We start from the raw sequence: 25842 nt of genomic DNA on the forward strand, positions 1-25842 counted from the left end.
TTAAAACAGAGCTCTTTTAAAATCACAATCAAATAACTATTATTTAATTGTACAGTTTACACACGTCTCAAAAATTTCGAGCTAAGGAAAAGGAAGAAAGTGCAATACCTTGCATCAGTTGCAGTGTTGTGAAAGCCAATCGCAGCTTCCCTACCCCTATGATCCCTTGCACTTTGTGCGCTAACTCAAAGCTCACAGGGGTCGGCAAACCGCCACTTGCAAGCCGAATGCGGCTCTGGACCTGTTTATAATTAGACCAGTCAAATCAACTTGTGTAGCTCTTTGACATTCCTAAAACTGATGATTTCTACTGTGGTTGCCTCTTCTCTTTAAAAGTTTTCCTACTCCTGCACTAACTAAACACAAAAAAGTAAAAAAAAACATCCGAAAATGTATTGTCAAGTGAAGCGTTAAATACCACGCGAGTTTTCAACGTAGTTACAACACCAAAAGCCGCCATGCGTAGGGGACTCGGACTGCGCTTGATTGACCTTTAGGTTAAATTGTACAAAGGAATGCACGCATTACTTGTGTTCATTTGTATGTGTCGAGGGGCAAATAGACAAGTACATTTGCTGCATACAACTGTTAACTCATATTATAGGAATTTGATTTCGGATTTCGAGCAGTTGTTCTGGAACTTCAAAAATTTAAGCACTAAGTATGTTAAGCACCTGATGGAGTCTATACATAGAGTCTGTACCCCTTATAAGGTACCGTTAGAAACTGGGCAAAATTTCAGAAACTGTAAAATAAAACATTTAGCTTGCGTACATCCAATCAGGGGTCGGCAAACTTTTGGGAAGAAACGCCAACCGCAGTAGAAATCACCAGTTTACGGAAGCATAAACAGCCGCAAATCTTGTTTTGAGTGGACAAGGGTTAATTTTATGGGTGAAGTAAAGAGTCGCAATTGTGCCTCCAACTAGCCGCATGCGACTCGCGAACCGCGGTTTGCCGACCCATGCCCTAAGTGAAGGTTTCTTTCCTTGATAGGTTTATACCATTCGCTTCTTATTTGCTGTATTCAACAAATTTTTATAGATAGTAATAATATCGTAATTGCAGTTCGAAATGGCGGATTTTTTAACTCAATCTAGCCTTAATTAAGATACCAGATCATCTCACACAATCGAAACCGATCTCTAGCCAGGAACGTATATAAAATTCAATCCGTCTACAGCCCAGTCTTAACCTTAACACGACTTACACGACTCCTAAGTGCATGTGCCTTGCGTCCACATAAAGCGTGAAATCTATCAGCGTCGACAAAGCATTCAATATCGGAACACGCTCCTACACCCTTACAATAGATTCCATTCACTTACACATTTCTTTAAAGGGGCTTATCTTCCTTGGAAAGAAATGGCGGTTAAGTCGTTTTGGTTTTACGGAGCAGGCTATACTCTCGGTTCAGCTGATATTAGTAATGAATGACCACGAGTGAGCGATCGTTGAGGGTCACCCATTAAGCATGTTTGGCATGCCTCGTGATCATATTCGCTTGAACGCTTGACTTGATCGGATAGTGCTTCTCTTGTTTTATTGGAGTGACAGAGATAGACAAATTTTCCGAAGTTCACGGCGGCGCACTGAGCTCTAATGGTCCCAACGCATATTATGGCTGCACTTATCTCTCTCACTCTCGCGCTTACTACTTGTTAAACCTTAGGGCCCGCTCTTAGAAATTGCCTCTGCGATATGTTTTTTGTAAGACTCAAGTTGTCACTTCACAATACATTTCTTACTGTTCTTACAGTCGAGACGAAAATGTATTGTGAATTCTATCGGATACCTGTGTAGAAACTAGGTATATTATTATATTATACAAAAGATATACAAACAAAAGACAAATTGTAAACGATTTTTACTGTTTCACAATCCTGTATTTAAAACTAGACCAAAATTTCCATATTACATGGCTCGACGCATGCAAACCACTAAATGTTAGTTGTAAAGCAAACACGGAATAGTAAATTAGCTAAACTTTACCTAAAAGCTAAATTCTAGGAATTCTATTTAGTTCGGTCGTAGGACTTTTCCATAATGACGTATAGAATAACGTTGATTTTGATACAACTTTGAGACTTGTCACAATGAAAGCCTCTTGTGACCGCATACGAAACGACTCATCCTATTGTTACTGTGACAAACTACAAAGTGGCACAGGAATCAAATTCCTTGTTCGTAGATACAAGCGTATTTTTAGAAAGATTGTAGTCAGGGTAAAATTACGAATAAAAACTTTCTGTCGGAAGTCAGAAATTATAGAGCCTAAAAATATTCCGTCCTAAACCTTTAAGTTATCAAGATAAGACACGGTATCACTTTCAATATTTTGTGTTTTCAGTATAAAACTCCCATTATCTCTGCTCTCGAGTGTCCATTATTTTTCGTCCAATTTATATAATCTGTGACTAAACATTTTCCATTCCCGACCTGAAACACAACCTCCTAACCGTAATTTAATATTTTCCAGGCTTCCCTTGTTTGCGCTTGCATTCCATTCCGACGCGCTCCGGTAAAAAAAATGGCGGGAAAGAATACTAAATTCCTGGTCAAAGGTTCCGTAATATCAGGTAATATTTATTCATCTTGCGTTTTATTCCATATTATGTTTGAAGGTCTTATGATGGTCAGGGGTCACCAACATATTACGTCACATCAACAGGGGGGACGGGTGGGTTTGGGTGCAATTTGTGACAGTACGTCAAGCTTTTTCCTATCTACAAAAATATACAAAAAGTGGGACAAGAGGGAGGAGGGTCCATAAAATCGAAATTTTGTGTGACTTAATAAAAGGACGGCCCCTCATAAGTAGCTCTATTTATGTTGTAGTGCTACAAAGAGCAACATATTTCAAGACTGATTCTACCACTCCAGGATCGTGAAGCTACAAGTTTACATATCAAAAGTGGCGAGGGGCATTTTTTGTAAAGTTTTGGTCAGTGCTGCTGCTTTAATCTGCCTTTCCACTGATGCGGAGATGAGAGACGTGCGAGAAACAAACAATAATATTGTATCTATTCGCTCCGCTGGATTACGACCAATGGTTGGTTAATTCCCGCACGTATTCTCTCTTTTATATCTTACGAGTAGCCTCAGTGGAAAGACATCCTTAGACTTGTAATGCGCCCTAGATATTAAAGAGGCGAGTAATCTACCTTTCTCTCAGCTATCATCACTGGCCGACGGTGAGTTATGCCTAGTACCTGATTCCGTTATAAGAACCCAGAGGTTATCTATCGGTTACGAAGCGTCCATAAATTCTTTACGGCTTGGCGTTTAAGACGGTATTGGTGGAGCAACTTTTGATAATATATTCTTTGGTTTGCCAGTGATATAGTGTTACATGGACATGAAAATGGCACTAGGGAATGCAAATCGGTTATTTTCGGTTATTTTTTGTATGGAAATAATCGGTTATTAACCGAAACCGCGGTTATTACCATACAAAAAATAACCGATTTGCATTCCCTAAATGGCACAACTGATAGAACTCATTAAACGAATGTTCGACTATAGTTCGTTTTTTTTAGCATTAGAAAGAACTCCGCAGAAGCAAGCGTGCAGTTTTTATCAGGCTCGTTATTTGTTAATAATTATTGAATTATCTAATGTAGCATGGTCAATACATATAATTTACTTCAAATTGTTACCGCTAAAAGTGCCCGATTTAGAACCCCAAGCGAACTTCTGCGAAGTTCTTTCTAATGCTAAAAAAAACGGACTATATGTTATCGTACGCATTAGGAAGTACATTACGATACAAGTGCGGATTACCTTCTCGCACGTGAATTGTACAACGTTACAGTACGTTTGCCCCTTTAAATTTTCGAAACACGCACGTATGGTGCTGATTACCGCCCTAGGGCGGCAAATCCGGCGGCATCCATATTCCATATGTACTGTAAATAATAATTAAAAAGGTCATTAATGATTAACCTATCTACGATTAATTTTAAATGCCGAACCACACCGGCCTGCGTGTGCGTGACGTGCGCGTGTGCGTGCGCTAAAATGCCGCACACGCACACGTCACGCAAGCAGTGTGCCATCTCTCATAAGGATCTGTATACTACAACGCCGCACACGCACGTGCACGTCACGCACACGCAGCCGTGTGTGCACAGGCCTTAAACCTCCAAAAAAAGCCTAAGGGTTAATGGTTATATTTTTTTTTAAAGGCAAACATATAGACGCAAAAAGGATTTTGTGTAATCTTAAAGAACCCTAGGAACTTTGCTAATTAAACCGAGTTTTAATAACCCACACGCCTCATCTTTGTTTCGAAACTCTTTTCGCCAGCAAAAGGAGGGTAATGGTTTTTTAACAAAAGCATTAACAAGACCGCTTGTGTGCGGGTATTGGACAGTGCATTCAGTGTTAAATTGTCCTGGATGCGAATGGCTTATCTTGGCGGGAAATACTTAGGACAAATGTCCTTATGTTGCTGAAAATAGGAATAAAGATCATTAGAGACCTTGGTTTTGCTTTAATCGGGTTGCAAAGTAAGTGGGTTATAATATAACTTACTCTTTCATCACACTTGCTCGTAAAAGATCTCATTTCATGCAGGACAAAGGACTGAAGGACAAAGGCCTATAATTATTGTTCCCGCGGGAGTTATGGATTGTTATAACCCGAAGCAGATATGGTTAGTTACTTTTATTCGTCGACTTGAGTGGTCGAATTAAGTTTTCCCGACTCAATTATAATAGTTATTATATAAATAGCAATATCCATAGACTTACGAAGACGTACCGCTTAGCGTTGCTTAGTCTCCATAGGCTACTTTAGCCAAAATCAAAGAGAATTAAGTAGAGTTTCCGTTGTCTATGCCAAAATCGAGATAAAAACTAAGTAGGTCTAAACCGAGAAAAACAGGTAGTATCAGGGCCTCATGAGTTACGAGATTCTAGGGCTATACGTATTGTGAGTTTTATGCCGTTTGTTATCTAATAAAACCATAACTCATTTGGAGAATGAAGATATCCGTATTACATATCTTTTACATAGTGTCCGACCGAAGGTTCGGTTTCGGTTTCGGTTTCGGCCAGTTTCGGCCAAAAAATCATGTTTCGGCTGTAGTTTCGGTTTCGGCCAAAAAACGGCCGAACCTTTCGGCCGGGCCGAAACTTACGAAATGGTACTTCGGAATAAGACTAAAAGTTGGGGAATAAGTAGGACAACAATATTAATACCTACATATTATACTGATTCATGTATAGGTACAGAAATTAATTGGTTTATTATAAAACACAATTCCACTAATCAGGGCGACGGTCGACGCAGTCTTAAAAGAGGCTGTCAATACCTATAACGCACACACTGTCTAATTGTTTCGGAGTGATGAGTGATTTTACCTCAATTTACTATTGGTTTGTGTTCCACATGTCCTCTACTTCAGCTTAGCCTTTCGCCTCGGTGCGCCATGCTCGGCCTGCGGTCTCGCTTTTTAATATAATGGACATTGGTTGGAGTCTGTGCTCAACTTTTTATCCTGAAGCCAAGCAGGGCTTTGACTTCGCATGAAAGTTCGCCTCACTAGGGCACTTCGGACTTTTAGGCCCAGGTGAAGATTGGTATCCGGCCTTGCGATATTGTCAACAAAAAATTTGCGCTCACGTTTTTGGTTGACCCTGTATCTACATGTTAGCTTGACTGACGAATGAATAGAGTTATACCAAGAACATTTTGCAATGATTTTGATAGCATACGCAGTGCGACTAGTGCAAATGTTATTTATACGTCATAATTTCATAGAAGCTTTGACGTTTATAATAACATTTGCACTGCGTGTGTTATCAAAATGTTGCAGAATTATCTTGGTGTAACTCAAGTAATTTTCTTAAAAAACTGCTTAAGTAACATCAATTTCAAGGATATTGGGTGTAGACAGCCCCATAATATGTGTATATAAAAGGGGTTTTATGACATTTTTTCAACGATTTTAACAAGTCTACAAAAGTTTCGGTTTCGGTTTCGGTTTCGGCCGAAATTAGAGCCAAAGCCGAACATTCGGTTTCGGTTTCGGTTTCGGCAAAAAAACATGTTTCGGTCGGACACTACTTTTACATAATAAAGTCATGAAAGTATTACGAAAATCCAACCTAAATAAAGTATTATGACAACCCCAACCGCATAAAAGACTTAATGATCCCGGGTCAGGCTAACCCTAAATAAAATCACCTTTGGTCCCTTTAAACATAATCTGTAATTTCAACCGAGAATATTAATGTTACCCGATTATGAACTGGGTTCTAAATGGAAGCAGTCTAACCGTAATCCTTAACTATCATATTGTTCAGACTAATTAGAGTCCCTTGCTATCATAGGATACTTTGATATTTTCAATACCCACCTAACCTTAGCTAAAATACCATAGGAATTTCGACCTTAAAATATTAGTTGCAAATACGTTTAAGCTTTCCTGTGCATAGTTATGTATAAGCAGCTTATGAATAAGAAGATAGCTACAGAAATCGATTAAAATCTAGGCGTAGTCCGATGAGTCCGATCCGGTTTTTAAGTATCAGGGAAGGATTAACAACTACATTTTAAGTCTTCATTTGCGTTTGGAAATTAATAACCTTGGTCACGTAAGGGTTTTTGGAAATATCGAAGTCGTAAACGGTAAGTATAAATATTTCAAGTATTATTTTAGCATCTTACGCATACCGCCAGGCATTCACCTGGTGGCAAAGAGTCACATTTACTATTTGACGGCTAAGTGGTCTCATCGGAAGAAGATAGTACTCCATGCTGAGATGAGGCCATTTCATGGCACTGTATTGTCTCGTTTGTTTGTGCTTAGGGCCCCCCCACATCTGGCGTCTTTCGAGCGTCGGCGTCTACAATTTTATGGCCGACGTCGACGCAACGTCGACGCAACTGCGCAGCGACGTCATTTTCCATAGCGCTGGACCGACGCCGACAGACGCCGACGCTCGAAAGACGCCAGATGTGGGGGGGGCCTAACGAATAGATTCTATTCTATTTTATTCTAAGTGCGTCCGCTGCGCGGGTGCTATTGATTGATTGTAGGTAAAAATCCGTCGCACGCGCCGCGCCAGTTAGCGCAATGCGCATACAATTTTTAGTTAACCTAATCATCCGCTCCATCTCCGTACAACCGCACCAACTATAATATGAAGATATGAACCAGTATGAAAATTTACGCCCACGATTTTCAATCTTAATATGGCGCTGCCATCACTTAGCAAATAGAACAGTCGACGTAAAAAATATGTTTACACTTTTGCACCTTAATCCCTTGTAATAAGGCGAAAAATTTAAACATATCTTTGACGTCGACTGTAGGTACATCTTCTGTATACGTCATATTCAAGATGCGTATGCATGTACTGTCACTTGGCATTTTGCCCGGATCATTTGACACCCTATTTCTCAAAATCGATTCAGTGGCTTAGACTGCGCCACTTGACTGTGCTAGGGGTGTAGATAGAGGAAATTGCTTAAATTCTCATGCTTGGCCGCTTACGTCAGTACATTGCATCGGCAGACCACTATAAAGATGACCTTCGATTGCGTATATTTGCTTCAAAATTCGGGGTCAAATAATACTAGTATGAATGAGTCATGAATCGCATGGATACTTAACTAGATATCCCACAAACGACCGTATTCACCGTATGAATAGAAGCATATTTTGAGCCTTATTGTAACACTTCAACTGCCAAAGAATATCAGGCACTGCAATCTATGACGCAGTACTTATTCTGTCGAAAGTTTTTATTTTATACATATACATGTTAGATGTTAACGAAAGTAAGGACAATGCCAATGCCAACACGATTTATATCGGTTATCGATATAATTTTATCGATTTTCATTAAATTCCTTTCTCACAAAAATTGTTACAATTACAATCTTCTCTAGAAAGGGCAGGTGACTGTCTAAACTTGAGTAAAGAAAGGTAGATAATAGTAAACTATTGAACAGAAATACATATAAAAACAAATAATCCTAAGTACCTTCAATTAGTAATAAGTACAAACGCGAACTTATCCCTTTGAGGGATCTCTTCCAGTTAATCTTTGAGTAGATTATGTGCAATAAAAGCTTTAAAAATAAAAAAAACTTATATGGTCGCCAAATATTCTGCTTCAGTTACGACATTGCTACACTGTATTTGCTCCGACTAAGTCTAACTTTCCATGTGTTCCTAGTTCCTAATTAGCTGTCTTGTCAGTTTCTACAGCCTTATCAACGATAATCACGATAGCGACTTCCAATTTAGCTCAAGCTGAGCCTTGTCTTCCGAAAGCTCGAGCGCCCCTCAAACGTGCCCAAGTGCCAATAGGGTTTTTTGAAGGACACCCTTCAAATTTGCTGCCACCGAAAAACTTGACTTAATCTCGGATATGGGGAGAAATTTGCGAGGCTACAAAACTTTTCAGAATTTTTAGGGGAACTTGACCCCGTTTACAAGTTCTGGTTAAAACTCGACGTACTCGTAAAACAGTTAGTAGCTAAGAAGTTCGCTGCGTTATTTTTGTAAACGCGTTTATACTTTTAACAGTAACGGCCGGGGACCCATTGTACGAAAGCTTTGTAACTTGTAAAACAAGCGGAACTTCCTTTCTAATAAAAGGTAAAAAGAGACGGCAAGTATTACGAGTTACAAGCTTTTGTGAAAAAATTAATGAGCGCGAACCAAGTCCCAACGAATTTCCAACGAATGTTTGATGTTCCGCCACTAGCCCACTAGTAAAATTACTATAAAATGAAATAACAGCTTGAAACTGTCATTTTACTAGATAGAAAAGATTTTGATAAAATAGCTTGTGACATGACACGCTGGCCAAACTGTAATATGACAATTGGGTTCGCGCAGTCGAATAGCGTAACTACTGCATGGTGTTTCTAAACCTTAAACTTGAGTTGACCATATCGATGGATTGTGTGAAAGAGGGTATGAGAAAGAGAGGAGTGAGTGCTGAGGTGATGAAAGAAAGAGAATGGAAGAGAAAGACATGTTGTGCTGACCCCACATAACGTGGGATCACACGTGGGGTGTGGGAGAGCAGCCGATGCAACGGAGCCACGCCGTTTTGTCGACTAAATAGTGTTTAGTTTTAAGTTTATAAAATACATTATGTATGTTAGTCTGTAAGGTATTTGTAATATGGGCCTTGTTGCCTGAATTAAATTAAATTTCTAAATAAATAAACAAGGGCAGGAAGAAGAAAAAAAAGAAACTTAAGTTGACCATATGGCCGGCAAGCAATTTAGATTATAAATCTAACTGTAAGGTTACATTTTAAAGGTATCAGAGGGTGAGCTGCGAAGCGAGAAGCGCGCTCCTACATAGTTCACTTGTGAAGAAAGAAATAAACATTTCCTTAAAGTTAGGTAAGTACAACTATCCAGAGATAGATGATTTAAAGGAAATCATTAACAGAATAAGACTTACCACCTTCAAAGGTAAGCCTATCTGTCTTTATCAGCAAAGGCAGTGACAGGAAATACCTAGGGTATAAATACCCTTTTAACGAGATTTGTGCCCTTTGTAAGCCATTCGCTTTGTTCGGAATACTTAAAGTGTTTTTGTTTGAATGCTTTGAACTATTGCGCAAATGATCGCTCGAGACGAGAGCCCTTAATGCCTATTTTCGGTTAACGCCTCGCCTACCTTTTATTACGTAATGCGATATTTCATGCCACTGGCATTTAGTAAACAAGTTGTCCACAATGTCCACACTACTGATAATTCGTAAACCTTGTTAAAAACACGTAAAGTACGGCTACCATCAGTTTGGCATTGACATAAACGCTGTCGTGAACGTAATTTACTTTCTATATATCTCTTTCGCACTAATGTCAGTACGAGCGAGATGCATACATAGAAAGTAAAGTACGTTCACGATAGCGTTTATGTCAATGCCAAACTGATGCTAGCCGTATAGGTTCAACTTTGGTCACTTAAGCGTTAATACATACGTGACCGGTATCGTCTTGAGCCGTCCCATTCGTTTTTCGTCAAGTTCTTAAATTAGTCCTATTCTGCTTTCGTCACCCATTCTACATTCGTCACAAATGTCACAATCGTCGGTGGCTTTCAATGTAGAATGCGTGACGAAAGCAGAGTAGGACTAATATTAAGAACTTGACGAAAAACGAAAGGGACGACCCAAGACGATATGTACCACGTTACTTATATACAGTACCTACAACGTACATAGGGTAAGTTATAACACAAACATCACAAAGATTCACTCGTAAACTACGAAAAACCTTACAATAACCCCACTTGATAAGAGTTATTCCTATTTATTCATTTAAAATTTAAATCAATTAATGCTACTTATGTAGAATTCAGTCACATAATATTTATTATTCCATTAATTGGCACAAAAGAATCTATTACTCGTATGTTTAGCTATATTTATTACCTACCCAATTCCTAACTTCTAATACAATACACAAAACAATACAAATCCCCTTTATTGCACAACCACAAAAAAACATTTACAGAAAGACGCATGATACATGAAGACAGAGATAATAACAGACGGTCTTATCGCTAAAGAGCGATCTCTCCCAGACAACCTAACCACCACACACACAGCCATATACAATCACCATCGCTAAAACAGCTTTTAACTGCCCAATTGCAAGTGTTTTGGTATGGTGTTTTTGTTATGGTGTATGGTTGCAGTTAAGTACCTATAGTTTATTTTAGTAAACAGTATTAAAGCTTCAACGGGGCAGATGCAAGTCGAAATTCAGTAGTACATTTTCTTATCCGTGTTTTTTCTCATACATACATAAATGTATCAGTATGTTTAGTCACGTGAAATACGCGAAATTTATTCATTGGTAATCTGAAGATGTTATGTTAATGTGTGCTGCGGTATGTATTATCACGTAAGGATCAAAGATTAACAGTTCCCCTTCAAACAAGGCGATACACGTTTAGAGGAATTAGAGGAAACCAAAGATAAGCTTCTTAGTCCAATACCTACCTACTTCTAAATATATTTTCGTGGTAGTAGTAATTACTTTATTGTACACAACTCAGGTTTACAAAAATTAATTACAGTGATGGAAGTACATACAAAGGCGAACTTCCCTAGGCGAGAGGCGAAGGGGAATTTAATACAGAATTTCCCAAACTATGGGTCGCGAGCCACTGGTGGGTCGCGAGCGAATATTGAATGGGCCCCGGAACTACTAGGGCATCTGAGCTTACCGCTAATATTTTATGCCCCATAAGACGGCCAAGAGGTGGGTCCCGAATTTGGCAGTTATTGTTAGGTGGGTCAGAGCCCTCAACTTTGGGAACCATTGGTTTAATAGCATAATAACTAGATAAAACTATTGTTTTTTCAAAGCGCGAAGTGTTAGTGGAGGCATACTGGATCCATTTACTTGCACATGTGCGAAAAATAGCCACTTTCGGTGCCGATCATTATCCAAGTGCTTGTTGATTTTCTTGAGGATATGCACTGTAAAAGAAGACCAATTAAATAAAGGAAAAAACTAGTCGCGACTCCGAAAGTTGGGAATTGGAGGAAACCAACAATAGCTTGTGTATCTCTGTTGAATGGTCGCACCAGTGCAACGTATTTAGTAAAATGGTCCCAATGCGATTAAATCCAGCCATTCGTTAAATCAGTTCAGTCTGTACACTGATTCCCATTGGTTGAAGTATCAAAGCAAGTAGTTTTCGGGCGCCATTGTAAAGAGACCTCAGATTTGCAATATCTGAAGTGGTTGCAATAAAACGCTATCTCATTTACACTTGCTAAAACCACGTAAAAATGAAAGTGATGGCATTATGACGCAGTCGTCAAATTTGTATTGCAGCTACTGTAATTGGAGTTCATGTTTTATGGCTCCTCTACACGATAAATTTTGTTCGTTATAACACTTCAAACTCTCGCGTTTTGTACACATAAGTATTTAATTACACAAACGGGTCTACCGCGATATAATTTAATTGTTTTTAACTAAAATTTCGACATTTCCGCTGAGTTGCACCAGCTGTGGTTACGGAATTCAGCCGAGTCGAAGTTTAAGGTAAAAACAATGAAAATATATCGCGGTAGACCCGTTTTTATAATTAAATTTGACCCGTTGTTCGAGAAAAATGCTAGTGCACGGAATTAGTCAAATTGACCTTATGCCTTTCTCTGTCCTTCTCAACAAAGTGTCCTTAAGAAGGATGGATGTAATAATGTTGGTTCACGATTACGACAACATCGCTCGTATCAGGCCGATCAAACTAGTACCTATTAGCTCGGGAAATAATTGCAGCTTTGTTTAGGAGAACAAATCTGATTGGCCCAGTTTGGCCTAATTTGCGCGAATTTCGTTGTTTGACGTGTCCCAATTCCTGAGTGAATTGTGAGATACCCAGAATCGGGTAAATGGTGATTTTGATGTCCAACCAGAGAGAAGTAAATTAAATTGTGTTCGCCATACCATTACCACACTGTTAACTGTCTGTGGACCTTATGCCTTTTGTAATAAGGTCCACCGATGGACAGTTAAGAGTTCCCGTTTGTACAACGCGTTCCTCGCTATTGTTGTAGATGGCGCTATTTATTGTTTGTAATATAACTTTGTGTGTCCAGTTATCTATGTAATGTAAAATTGGACTTGCCTGACCGCTGCCGCTGGCACAACACACTAAAGGTTCCGTCATAGGCGCGTTTTCCGGGAGGGGCGTGAACACTGAACGTTTTATATGTAAAAGAGGCGCCACGCAAAACGCGCCAAAAAATCCTATCCATTTTTTACTTTAATGTCCATGCGTATCCCTATCAAAAAATCTCACTGTTTTGTATTTTAATGTCCGTAACACTCATATTTTATGCTTAAATATATAAGTACTAATTCACCTCGACTGAAATAGGAATTGTTGGAATTTTCCTAATTCCCTTTGTCCCGGCTTTTTAGTAATGTAGGTATTATTGCATTATTTCAAATAAAGTCATTATTGAGTGGAGCCACACCTGCGCTGCGGTCAGGAAATATTGGTCTGCAATTTGCGGTTAAATTATTTTTCGTCATAATAAGCCGTATAATACTCTGGCAAGCCAACCTTGTCAGTAGAAAAAGGCGCGAAATTAAAAATGTAATTTTACTTGATAAAAATTAGAGCGGGATTGGACGTCATAATCGCGGGTGATGCGCCGGCGAACGTCAAGGAATTGACAAATACAGCGGCGATATAAACGCGGTGTTCTATCATCAAAAATCTAGAAATATCCCGACAAATGTGTCTCAGAAGAGTCAGAAGGCCTAATATGGCCGGCTCTTTATCATTTGTCACGGCTGTCACGTTCTAACTTCTAATGAGTAAGTAAGTGCGAAAGTGACGCATGACATGACAGGCGATAAAACCGCGACCATACCGCTGCTGCCGGCGTATTATGGATGGCTTTATCCATCTTTATCCACGTGATAAAATAACTGTCACTATTTAATACCGTGGGATAGAAAGTGACGGACCCCGTTTTATCACGCTGTCGCGTAGACAAGAACGACTATGATACCGCCACAGGTTTAGATTCATTATTTACAAGCTTTGTAAGCCAGTCCAGCACCAAACCACGGTTTCCCAAACTAATATTGGATATTTGCCATTGAGACTGGGATTGTTGAATTCAATTGTGGTTCAGCGTACGTTTGGAAACTGCTCATGTATTAATTAAAGGAAAATATAATAAAACGGAATATACTGCAATATTCCGAATGAGACTGAGATAAAACACTATTCATCGATGTCACAAGAGAGTGAAGAGCTCTCAGCTTAATGGTAACATTCCATTTCTAACCGCAGCTGTACTACCAGTACTGAACGCGTCGCTGTCATTGTCAATTTCCATAGTAAAATGAACAGTAGTGCACCTGTCGTTGGAAATGGACTGTCACCTTAAAAGAGCGCTCAATGCGTGACGTCCACCGCCGCACTACTGTCGCAATTATGACGTTCATGTCGTTCATATTCATAACGTCACTCATTTTATTAAACTTTTAGATAAACTTATATCTTAATTTTGTTTTATTTCTAGTTTATGTACGATTGTTTTCCATTGTTGAATTAATTTTTTTTTTCATTTAAAATAAATCATCGTGACCTGTCAAGGATTTATATTAATAACTTGAATATTATATGTAACGACACTATATTTGAAAGCTAGTACCTACACTACATACATGTATAAGGTAATAACTAATAACCTAGTTTCTCAAAAGCCATTTGAACAAAATGTGGTTTCAGCACTAGCCAGACTAACCTGACTTCGTTACTAAATATTCAGTTCATACATTAATGGATAAAACCACAGATTCGAGCGAAGTTACTAAGCTCCTAAGTATTAAGTTTGCCAATGGCTATAAGCCAGACCAAGGGCACTCGCCAGCGATTTTGACAGTACAGACTGTGCGTACATTATCAGTTATCTACATATAACTCTAAGAGTGACATTCCATTTCCAACTGCAGCTGCAATACTGTTCATTTTACTATGCAAATAGACAGTGACAGCGACGCGTTTCCATAGTAAAATGAACAGTATTGCAGCTGCAGTTGGAAATGGAATGTCACTTTTAGTCTCTCTACACATCTGACATAACTCTAGTCATTCTGACAATAATTAAAGTAAAATTATATAGCGGCTCTGTCTTACGTCATAATTTATCGACATGGACTTGACGGATGCAAGTTGGTTTGAAGTTTAAAAAGTGCGAGGGAAAATGAAAAGTTCATGTCGATAAATTATGACGTAAGACAGTGCCGTTATGGTATTTTACTTTTAATTATTGTCAGAATGACAGATGTGTAAATAGACATGTTATGTAGAATAGTGCGAGGCCCGCGCACACACCCACACGCACGCTCTCGTCGTGTGTGTGCATTGGGCTTTAAAAAAGGGGGCCTAAGTACCTCAAAAATCAAATATCGAGGCAGGTAACGAAATTTCTATTTTCGGTGTTCGCAGCAGTCTCTCAGATCAAGCGCGTCGTCGATACTTCAGGCGGCCAGATACTTCGGGTAGAAAGACTTCAAAAGCCGACTGGCGAAATATTTAGCCTCAGTGGGCTGTTAAAAGCGGAACTGCCGGACACGTTCCATTTTAGGGCTAATGCTAAAAGCACTACGGTTCCATGAGTTCCATTTTACATTATCAAAACTTCCAGATACGGTCGAGATCACAAGCGGCTTGTGACAAGCCAACGTTCCAACGTTCGTCTTAGATTCATCATCATCATAAGAGCTATGCTCTTGTCGGTGGAGTAATCGCTCTTCTATTTGCTGGTCCAGCCTTTTAACTCCCTCGTACGATACGATAGAAAATCTATCTTTTATTTGGCTGAGATATGTGAGCCTGGGCCTTCCTCTGCATTTTTTCCCCTCAATCTTGCCCTCCAGGACGTTTGATTGTGTCTTATATAAGCGTATAAATATATTTTTGGAACCTTGGCTTGTAAATGTATTTGTGAAGTCGACTGTACATGTATTTAGGAATTAGGGTCCCATTGAAACTGAACCTTAGCCTAGGGTTCCATTTCACCACACACCGTTTCACATCCAGAGCTTCATATTCTAAAGCGGGTAATAAATACTGATTACGATCCTGTAAATACATAAATTGTAAGTTTCCTATTAATTTAATGTATCCTAACTAAATTTAAGATGGAGAACTAATGGAGGTCGAAATGGGTCCGATTAAAGGAAAGGGTTACCAGCGCAATTAGATTCTTATCGACAAAGTGGTTTCACTGACACGCAATATTTGGTGTTTGTTTTATTTTAACCCATTTTTCGTGTCGCGTTTAGGGTTGCCAGATGGTCGGGATTAGGCGGGATTCTCCCGATTTTTAGCATGTGTTCCCGATTCCCGACAAAGTGTAAACTGTCCCGAAAAACGGCTTCACGTTATTAAACAATAATTTGAATTTCCGAACTGTCGTCGAGCGAGCGAGCTAACGTAGTGCCAATAATGTAAAATATCGTTGTTTTTAATACAATAAGTACTTTAATTTGAATGTATTTTTTTCCCGACTCCCAAAATTCCGAAAAATTGATATTGTTTCCCGATAATAGCGCCTTCCTATCTGGCAACCCTAGTTGCGTTACAAGGACATATCGAAGGACTTTGAATGTTTTGTGTGGCATTAATAGTTTCTTTTCACCATTTACAGCCATGTCATGACACCTATTGTCGAAAACAAATAATCCTAGTAAATAGGTACAGTCACGTGCAATAATATGTTACTCTTCAAAGGCTGCAAAAATATGTGACGCTCTCTTATAGCTCTACAAATAAGATCAGTTATTTTTGCGGCCTTCGTTGTGTAACATAATATTGCGGGTGACTGTACACGATCTGTCTAATAAAGATATATTTATTATCAGTTAAAGTAGCTTTTTACACCTTCCATTTCAAACAAAAAATACATAAAGATATGAAGCGAACCATAAAAATCTTCAAGACTCAAGGGAGCGCAGGAAGTCATTGGGATAAAACATTAACATTAATGCTAAGGTTAAATTATACAGAAAATCCGTTTACGGGCGTTTTAAACCCATAAAATCCTGGCTACTCGTTGAACCCAGTAGAATTATAAAGAGTAGTCCATCTTCAACACAAATGACAAGAAAAAACAACGGGTTGCACTCCGGGAGTGCCGGCAGAAGTGAAAACTCAATGACGTTTAACTGTTTTTCGATCAGGTCACGTGTCCGTCTTACGAATTTTCAATCTGTCGAATCTGTCGGGCACGTGACCTGTCGCGAGTTTAATATTTTTTCCCCATCACAAAAAGTGCACAGCGCCGCTAAAGAAGTTTTCACTTTAAAAAGTCAAAATCACTGCAAGAGCTAAGCTAAAGTAAGGACGCTATAGGTACCCTGTATCTTTAGGTACTTAAATAAAAGTAAACAAATAATGTGTACATTTACGGGTAGTTATAACATTTATTGATTAACCAACGCTTAACTAACGGCTAAGCTTCAGACTTTGGCCCATCGGCGGAAAGTCGCCAGCCTGTCGGTATTCTACAGGTTGCACTTCGGGGAGTGTGCCCAAGAGCTACACGAGCTCATTCCACCGTCCCCATTCTACCATCGGACTTTTAGACGCACGGCCGGTTTCCATCCTTACTTGGTAGATATTCCGCCAATTCGCACTAAGCGCTTTGCTTCTACTTTCCTTATGCGCACTGCCAAGGAATGGAATTCCTTGCCGGCGTCTATATTTCCGTGCTCTTATAACCCGGCAACCTTCAAATCAAGAGTGAACAGGCACCTTCTGGGCGAGCTCGCTCCATCGTAGGCCACGTCTACGCCTCGGCTAGTCTGTGGCCATGAGTAAACCCATGCATAATAAAAAAAAAAAAAAAAAAAACCAACCAAATACAAAACCGCCTGGATCTGCCACTGAACGACCTGACTTCAACCTACATTATTTGATCATGTCATGTTTTCATCAACTGGCTTAAGAAGCCATTTGAGGGTAGATTTTGTTTACCTACTCTTTTTAGGGTTCCGTAGGTACCTCAAAAGGAAAAACGGAACCCTTATAGGATCACTCGTGCGTTTGTCTGGCTGTCCGACCATTCCCCCCCCCCCCTTTATCTCTGAAACTACTGGGTCTAAAATTTTGAAAACATACACAAAATAGTACTTTACCTATAGATGACAGACAGGAAAACCTATGTGACGTCCCACGGGTAAAGGTACCTTATGGCGGTTGGCGCTTACGCTATTATTAACGCCGCTCTAACATTATTGCGGCGCTATACGACGTAAGCGCCAGCCGCCATAAGGTACCTTTTGACGTGGAACGTCACCTATTACAAATGTGCAGGCAAGCGTGAGTAGGACTTACGTACGGAACGCGAGTCCGACTCGCACTTGACCGGTTTTTTAAATACCTACACACTATAAGCACATAAGCACGAAGAATTTCGTACATTGACCCGGTTGTTGTGAAGCTTGCCACCAGCCCTGATATGACGAGCCATGCGGTAGAATGAGATAGCAATATCACTTGCTCCCTCTAACGCATTAATGCGTCCCTCGGAGTGGCTGGCGCTGGGCCATAGTGTAGAGGTGCCATGACAAGAATGTGACGACAAAGACTGTGACAAGGTACGAAATGGTGTGGAAATTAAATTATTTGTGACGTCCCACGAGTAAAGGTACCTTATGGCGGTTGGCGCTTACGCTATTATTAACGCCACTCCAATATTATTGCAGCGCTATGCGATGTAAGCGCCAGCCGCCATAAAGTACCTTTTGCCGTGGAACGTCGCATTGACGGTACGTGAGAAACAGAATGATTATTGTCAATATTCCTTTACTGTGGTAAACCTCAGCTAATCGTCTTATTTGCCCCATTTATAACAAAGTACTCGTTTTATACAACTGCTATCTAATTGCTTTTAATGGGGCATAACAATAATTATTAATTTGTTGTTTGGAATAATTATTTTGTAATTCGTATCGTAATGACGGTTGCGGCAGTTTTTACCGCGTATTAATTTTATTTGTTTAGTTGTTAAGTACTTAATAATACTGGTATTTTATTGATGTAAAAGATAGTGGACTTAATGAGAGATTATCTTCCAGTTAATAATTGGGTACAGTTAATAAAGCCATGGGTGCCTACTGCCTTTGCCTAAAAAAAGAACGCTTATTATGTAGTTCGTTTTTTTAGCATTAGAAATAAGGTGAACAATATTTGTGTCTTTTAATTGAAAAACACATTTAAAAAATAAGCATTACATTTTAAAATTACGGCAAATATGTAAAAATTATGAATTACGATCATTTTTATTCTTCTGCTTTCATAAGTAATAGTTACTGATTAAAAAAAAAAGCGTTTTTCAATTAAAAGACATGTCAAGATAGTTTACCTTCTTTCTAATGCTAAAAAACGAACTATAGTGATAAGTAGAACACTATGCATTCTTGCATTGCTAATGGCTCCTCTACACGATGGGCCAGCGCCGGCCACTCCAAGGGACGCAGCCATGCGGTAGAATGAGATAGCAATATCACTTGCTCCCTCTAACGCATAAATGCGTCCCTTGGATTGGCCGGCGCTGGCCCATCGTGTAGAGGAGCCATAAAATACAGTTGTAAAATATGAATTGCGTTCACTTCCAAATTCCACGGCATAATATTTTAAATCATTATAAATTTACGCTTTGCCCATCAATGCATGAAACGGATCACATGCAGTCTCTGTCTCTCTCTCGCAACAGGTAACTATTACAACAGAGTGAGAAAGGTTATGTGCTGCTATACCTACAATAAAACAACACGTTGCTATAATATGGTTGAAATGGCTTTACCAAGAAACGCTTGTACAGCTATTTCAACCATATTATAGCAACGTTGGCTTTAGTTAAATTATTGCAGTTTTAATGTTATTTAGTTTACTACATATTAAGTAAGATATTTTTAGAAAAAAAATTTTTTTTTTTCTAGCCTACTTGGTGTCCCACTGCAGGGCAAAGGCCTCCCCTCGTTTTTTCCACTCGACCCTGTCATCGGCATTTTCCCACCATTTGGGGTAGAATGTGTCCAAGTCGTCCCGCCATCTCCTTTTCGGTCTGCCTAAACTCCGGCCTGCACCGTCTACTGTATTCCGTGGGTCCCACTCAGTAACCATTTTGGCCCACCTTTCTGGGTGCATGCGGCAAAAATATTATTACTTATAAATTCTTTGTCAACATATGTATTTTTGGGTCAAACAGCATCAAATAGATATAGTGAAAGTAAAATTGGCCAAATATATGACGTTCCACGGCAAAAGGTACCTTACGGCGGCTAGCGCTGACGTCGCATAGCGCCGCAATAATATTGGAGCGGCGTTAATAATAGCGTAAGCGCCAACCGCCATAAGGTACCTTTACTCGTGGGACGTCACATATATCGTAACACGTAAATCTTATACCTTTAAACGAGCAATTCTTGTATATTTATTTATATATACCTATATTTCGGGGATCTCGGAAACGGCTTTAACGATTTCGATGAAATTTGCTATAAGTATGGGGGTTTTCGGGGGCGAAAAATCGATGAATGAACCACGATGATTTTTCTACATGGATGTTTTCAAATCAGTAATCTCTGCCTTCCACTCGCAAATTCTTCGATTTGGAACTGAGCGGCTACCGCGAAAACCGAAATTCGTAAATTGCGGGGATGTTTCTCTTTTACTCCAACGAAGGCGTAACTAGAGTGACAGAGAAAAATCCCCGCAATTTGCGAACTTCGATTTTCGCGGTTATAGCCCTGCTCTTATTCATCTTAAGTAGCTTCTTTCATTCCTCTATAAGAAAAAAAAAGGATTTTTAGTACAGTCAGCAGCAGAAGTTGCTAAGCGGGCGAGGGGTTCAAAATGATTTTGACGCGACTTTATTGTTATGAGAATAAGAGCCGACGACCGGTTTGACGACCGGTCTGGCCTAGTGGGTAGTGACCCTGCCTATGGTCCCAGGTTCGAATCCTGGTAAGGGCATTTATTTGTATGATGATACAGATATTTGTTCCTGAGTCATGGTTGTTTTCTATGTATTTATTATATATATCGTTGTCTGAGTACCCATAACACAAGCCTTCTTGAGCTTACCGTGGGGCTTAGTCAATTTGTGTAAAAATGTCCTATAAAAAAAAGAGCGTGTCAAGGTAATTTTGAACACCTCACGCGCTTAGCAACTTCTGCTGCTGACTGTACCTAATTGGCTAGTATAAAACTTTACCAAGGTGTAGATACTCGTACCTATCTAGAAATTAAGGCACTAGGATCTAATCTAAATAAACTACATATGTAGAATACTATACGAGGTAGCTAAGTAGCTATTACTATTAAAATGTATCTACCTAAGCATGTACAGTAAGCTGCAGAGATAAGTCTTTTATTCCTTATTTTATCTCATCTATAAGTAGTTGCCAACCGTACAATATTATATAGTATTGTACTATATTTTTGGCTCTCTGTACTATATACTTTTGGAAAAAATATATAGTACGCTAAAATACTATATTTCCGATTAATCGTATATTACACTCATGTTTAGTATTTTATGTAAAAGTACTATATTTTTTTGAAATGTACTATATTTTTGATGCCTTATTCTGGAAAATACTATATTCCTCCAAAAAAAAGTTGGCAACCCTGTCCCTCCCTGCATAGAAACTTTTTTGCAGGGGAAATCAGTTACGTATCTCTGCAGCTTACTGTGCCTACATAACTTAACTAGGTATCATGATATATTATTTTTAAAGCATAAGGTAAGCTACATAGGCATTACATGTTATATATTATACCTGTACTACTAATTTCATTTTTATTTTCTACTAAAATCTACTATGTACTTACTTACATCCTACATCTTGAGATTCTTGAGGTTTTAAACCTCTCTTTAACCTAAAATTTATAAAATATACCTATATTAAGTTAAGTAAGTAAGGTAAACGTACTGGTGCGCGACGCGGTCCCAGTACATGTCATCTTGAAACTTAAGTCATTGTCAATACAGAATACAGGTGACAGCAAGGTGTCATTAGCATGTCGAGCACTAGTACGTTTACCTTATTTATTATGAAAATTACACTAGGTTCATACTGTCAGTGTTGCCAACTTGGCATAATTGATGCCAGATCTGGCATATTTTCACTGGCTTTGGCATCAAAATTTTTCATTTAGCATCTGGCATATTTTTTAGCATAATTTAGTCTAAGCCAAGTTTGCACCAACTTGGCAGCAACAATATGCGCCATCGCCTTATGTGGTTCATATTTTCATATGAATTTTGACTTTTTTGGACGGATGGACGTCGACTGACTATATAAATTGGGTCAAGCAGATCATGTCAGTAGAAAAAGGCGGCAAATTTGAAAAATGTATGTGTTAAGTATCTAATTTCAAGTTGACATTTTAGCATTTTTTTTAGCATATTTCAAAAAACTTTGGTATAATTTTGGCATAATCTAGACATTAGTCTAGCATTTTTTCAAAATCCGAGTTGGCAACACTGCATACTGTTTGTCAAACTAGATGTAGTGGATGTACAATTGTACATACATACTTGGTACCTACATACGAGTATTAGGTACCTACTCCATCTAATATAGATTGTAACTAGAGGGGGCGATGTGTAAGAAACGACTTGTAAAATTTAACCCTTGCACAAAAGAGGGGGATGCAACTACGAAATAAACTACCCTTACGCAGGGGAGCGATACTCTGATAGGTATAAAATTAACTTGGCACGAAAAACAGTCTTGGCTCCAAAATCCGACCAAGCCCCTTTAGAAGTTTAAGATCAGGACACTATTTCTAGGATAGGGGGTAAGTACTACTACTAGTGTAGTACTATTCAGGGAGTACAGAGTACCTACAGGGAGGGAAGGGAGAAGCAGGATCGCAGGGTAAACGAGGAAAAGGGCACAAGAAAAAGCGTACGTAGTTAAACTCTGCACATAGTGACAGAGTGAAAATGCCTAAATAAACGATGAATCCCAATGAAAATATGACATAATATACATAGGTAACGCTGGATGCGGGTCGCTTCCAACCGGTACGAATGGAGGTCCAAGGGGGAGGCCTATGTTCAGCAGTGGACGTCGTATGGCTGAAATGATGATGATGATACACAGGTATCAACTTTTACTTAACTTTGTTACTACAAAGTAGCCAGAGTAGCTAGATGGGTTTGTCCAAGGCAGGTATTTTCTTTATGGGACATCAAGTTCCATATTTAAAATTACGACCAGTTTAGCGGACCGGTACGGCGCTAACTTTTTTTATACCTAACGTGGCATGGGCTGAATCGGCTCACGGCCAGCGTGTACTTGACGTTAAGTACTATATGGTTCTATTAGTTTTTTTAAATTGCTTTGGACCATGGTAACCGCGTTCTGGCTGTATAGGCTGTGTTAAAGGTTTATTTTTAATGATCTCTTTGAACCATTTTTGTTTGAACACATAAACATAAGGATAACATTTTGTAATGAATGTTTTGAAGACGAGACGCCTTTAAACACTGATAGGTATAAGCAGATATGCTAAACTATTTACGACTACAAGTGATATGCTAAAAGAGAAGGTATTGTAGATAAGATTCAATTTATACTTAATATAAAAACTACATTCACAATGTCATTCGGGGTGCAAAGATAAATACCATGAACATCAAAGCATAACATACCTTTTTGTAACGGATCAGATCAACCGGCTCAGCTCCAAAAAGTGATCATTTCACCAACTTAGTTTAGCGGTTACACAAAATAACTATAACTGACACAGAGATTTCTTGTTTCTCGAGATGAATCACCGAAGAATGCACTTTGTAACACTACGATATAACCAACACAAACACACTCTAACACTCGTGCGGAACACTTTTTCGCAATTTTCTCGAAATTCGTTTCGTTTTTTCATACATTAACACTCTTTTAATTCGTTTATAAACTTTTTGGACGTATCAACGCGAGACACGATAGCGCGTCTTAGAACGCAATGAATGACTGCTTGCCTCGAACGCAAAGTATAACCGTACAAAATAAAATACGCCCCACGCGCCGAAAGTCGACCAACAAACTGTTGCGCTCTCTAATTCCGCCAGGTTACCGCGACTAAAACTATAAACAACACGAGAAACTTGGCGGAGTTGTTGCTATGTTACATTTTGTTGTTATAGTCGGCTTTGTTTGGGGTTCACTTGTAAAATAATGCCGTAGTTCGTGTTTAAAACTAAGTTTCAAGCGTAAATAGGGTTTTGTTTAGTTAAAAGTCACGGACGGATCCGAGAACATTGAACAAAACTGAGTGAATGTAGGCGCGAACGGTACGCAGCTGCCAAAACGTGGCTAACTTCGTGGCAGTTAGGGAGGGGACACTACCTGGCCGGTTTTTTTGCGGCCCACATTTTTATAATTTATAATAGGTACTTACATTTGACTTACATACTTCCTATGGTTTCTACCATATTTGAGTTACATTTTACGTTACTTAATAATGAATTCGACCATTTAGCTTTGCGGGTTTGTTTTATTTAATCAGGTCCTTTTTATGGAACTTTCAGTCAGGTATCTAATATTCTCAATTTTATGTATGCTCGTATAAAAGACTGTTTGTAAAGTATAATACTTCATGTTTAAAATCAGTTAGGTATTAGGATTTAGCTAGTAAGTACAGTCAACTGTAACAATATGGGTGCATAAATCATCTCAAAAATAATATATGTCCCATAGCTCTTATATCAGCGAATTAAGAGCTATGAGACATATTTTTTAATAAGTTCAAAGCTGGCTACACCCATATTTTTACAGTCAGTACCTACTTAGTTCGATGTCAAATTCACGGAAAATAAAAATATTCACCATTTTGAAATAAGCACCTTAAAAGGGTTTGCATGTAAGTAATAAATATAGAAATTTTACAGGAACCTACCTCTCCTCTAGAGAGGTAAGTACCTATAGTTATTATCCAAATTAGTAATGGGTACCTCACCTCCCTATACTGTTTTATGTTATACTAATATTTACTCATTAATATTAATGAGTAAAAGCGATCTTTCTCAGTAGGTAAAGCTCAGATTCTATTATTAAAATAAAGTAAGTCTTTCTCTTTAAATTAATATTATACTTATTTTAAATTATTTTACTATCTCGACTCAACATTGAAAATCTATGTTGTCTTTAATTATACAATAAAACTAATTATATTTCCTCTCTTATACAATTGGGGCACGATAATTATAACATACCTATCAAATTGAGAGAGAGTACCTATATGAGAATTGAGATTTCATACCAATTTCATACTCACTAAATTAACGAGATAACATGTGTAATTTGGAAGCCCGAACACTTAATTACTATGTAAATTACTCTCAGTAGTATATGATCACTAGACCTTGAACCAACATCGTTATCCGCTATGACTAGGTCTGGTCTAATTAGGAATTTCTGATAGTTAGTTTCCTAGTACCTACCAGAAATAGAAGCTAAATTGCTATTACGAAACATATGCAATTTGATTCCGAGGCCAATACAGAATTATAGAACCATGTCACAATGAATTTAATATGTTTATCTTCAACGACAGAGCTTATTGAGTGATGCGTGTCATGTATCTATAGTAGTTAATGCGACAAGGTTCTAATCAAATTGGTTGACTGTACATTCGATGAAATAAATGTGAAACCAAACTGACCCGTATCGATTTCAATTTGAAGCGCTCTGCTGATAATACATAGGCAGTATGACAAGTAGTGTAGATAATGTTCAAATATAAAAACGCGAATGTACAAATCATTATTTGGTTAATTAAAAATATAATCGATTTTTGCAACATTCTGTTGATTTTTAATTTGAAAATTATGGTATAGTTACGAAGATTTATCCTTTTTATTATTATTTTTTTGTAATATAGCTAGTAGTAGTTGTCTTTCTTGGTACCACATTTATTTTTTTATTGATTGAGTAAAAATTGCACGAGTATTTAACTTTTTCACAGAAAAATAATGTTACGTTTTTATCTTTCGCAAAGCTATAGAATAACTGATATTTTCAAGACGATCAGTGCAGACAAATGGCCACCATTTGTATCGTTCTTACAAAAAAGCTCTCTTCGTCATGAGACTCATAAGACATAGAGGCTTGTTGAAGAATTGAAGATTAGATTTTTTTTGTTTGCGCTCCGGAGATGTAATCTTAAATTCCAATGCTAGAAATAAAATTCTATACGAACAACTAACCTAGTTCCTTGATTAGAATCCTTTGCACTAAAATTTCTTAATGTATATTATACATTTTGGTAATGTTCCTGAAGAAGCTTTGAAT

The 25842-nt window shown here is 38.4% G+C and overlaps 1 protein-coding gene across 1 annotated transcript in view; it reads right to left on the minus strand.

Moving 5' to 3' along the window:
• Positions 1–23524, minus strand: part of LOC134670639 (uncharacterized) — a 276108-nt gene extending 252584 nt beyond the window's left edge. The window contains exon 1 of the mRNA XM_063528448.1: positions 23205–23524. The gene's annotated coding sequence lies outside the window, so the exon portion shown is untranslated. The remainder of the gene's footprint in view (positions 1–23204) is intronic.
• Between the last annotated feature and the right edge of the window lie 2318 nt (positions 23525–25842).

Source organism: Cydia fagiglandana, chromosome 14, assembly GCF_963556715.1.
Source record: "Cydia fagiglandana chromosome 14, ilCydFagi1.1, whole genome shotgun sequence".
Lineage (NCBI taxonomy): Eukaryota > Metazoa > Arthropoda > Insecta > Lepidoptera > Tortricidae > Cydia > Cydia fagiglandana.